This window comes from Ipomoea triloba, chromosome 16 (assembly GCF_003576645.1).
Source record: "Ipomoea triloba cultivar NCNSP0323 chromosome 16, ASM357664v1".
Taxonomy (NCBI): domain Eukaryota; kingdom Viridiplantae; phylum Streptophyta; class Magnoliopsida; order Solanales; family Convolvulaceae; genus Ipomoea; species Ipomoea triloba.
The window spans coordinates 11,797,402-11,799,424 of NC_044931.1; positions in this window are offsets into that span (position 1 = coordinate 11,797,402).

Below are 2,023 nucleotides of genomic sequence, written 5' to 3' on the forward strand. Positions count from 1 at the left end.
TTTTATATACTAATACTAAACTTAATATTATGAAAATTTGAATTAAAAATAACTTCAGTCAAGCCTCGTTAATCGAATCAGACAAACAAAATGGGACAGAGGTAGTATTAATTAAAGACAACTTAGATATAAACAAGCATACATATGTGTATGTATGCATAATAATAATAATAATAATAATAATATTATTATTATTATTATTATTATTATTATTATTATTATGTATAAGGGTATTTATGTCTTTAAAATCTATTCTATTTCTATTCCTTTAACCAACCAAACATTCGAATACAATTCCTAAAGTCTATTCCTTCAGTGAACCAAACAATAGAATACAATTCCTATTCTATTCCTTACCTATTTCATTCCTTGTGGAATACTATTCATATTCCCTTCAAATTCATCCCGTGAACCAAACGTGCTGTTAGTATTTTTAACGGCTTCGATGAGGCGACAACCTTTGCAAAAATGAGTAAAAAATTAGAACTAATCTAATTACATATATGTCTTCAACTACGAGATGTAGAAAAATATGTGTAAACCCTAGAAGATTCAAGATAGCCATAGATTTTTGAAAATCAAGAATTCAGCGAAAAGACAACAATTCTAGCAGACTCTCTTCCCAGTTCTTATACCATGGACCATGGTCATAGGTCATGGCTGATACTGCAGTTGTGTTGAACTGATACTGCAGTTGTGTTGAACGGATACTGCAGTTGTGTTGAACGGATACTGCAGTTGTGTTGAACGGATACTGCAGTTGCGCGGAACAGAGGTCATTTCATCCGTATGTAAATGCAGTGGCCATTTCATCCGTATGTAAATGCAGTTGTGTTGAACTGATACTGCAGTTGTGTTGAACGGATACTGCAGTTGTGTTGAACGGATACTACAGTTGTGTTGAATGGATGAACGACCTCTGTTCTGCGTAACTGCAGTTTCCTTTCAACACAACCGCAGTATCTTTTCAACACAACTGCAGTATCCGTTCAACACAACTGCATTATCAGCCATGACCACGGTCCACAATGCACCATATAATTTGCGCTCTCTTCCTGTACACAAGCATATGATGTTTGAGAATCTAGACCCCTAAAACCATAGATTTACTAGTGCGATCTAATAACAGGAATTCATACAGTGTCTGAGATTTAGCGTTAACTACAACCAAATATCTTGCGTAAATACTATAGGTTAATCAGATTTAACACGGTATAAATTTGTAGAAATCCTTACCTTTGTCGGAGTAAAAAATTCAAAATCTCTTCCGGATCCTTCGCCAAACATGAACATATTCGATAAGATAGCTATTGTATCAAAACGAGTATGCGTTTTGAGTTAGAGAGAAGGAAGCTTCAGAAATCGCAGAACGCAGTGAGCGAACGGCGGTGGATCCATCTAGGTTGTGCAGTAGATGGAGTAGTATACTTTCCCTTTTGTTTCTTTACTTTGCATCATTTTCTACTACACGTAGCAGTATTTGTATTACACAACGTGTAAGATAGCTTCGCACTACACGTAGCATTATATGTATATAATTTAGTTTAAGTAGTTTAGTCTGTACATGTTATAAGATTTTACTAGTATTATACCCGTGCGGTGCACGGATGCGATTAGAGCGAATATTTAAGCAAAGTTAACTACTTACTTTATTTAAAACAATAGAATATTGAAAATTACAAATTATTAAAAACTTCATGGTACACAACATTTGTAGTATAATTAATACTCTTAGTACCTTCGTTTGCTATCAACAGTCGTAGACCTTTAGGGTTGCTAATCCTTGAAGCCGCCACGTATAGTTGACCATGAACAAAGACCGGTTTCCTTAATAGTAAGCCAACGTGTGTCAATGTTTGCCCTTGACTTTTGTTGATAGTCATTGCGTATGATAGCATCAACGGGAATTGTCTTCTTTGAAATTTGAAAGGTAATCTTGTATCAGTTGGGGTCATTGACATCCTTGGTATCAAGACAATTTGACCTGCATTATTCCCTGAAACAATCTTTGCCTCCACAACAT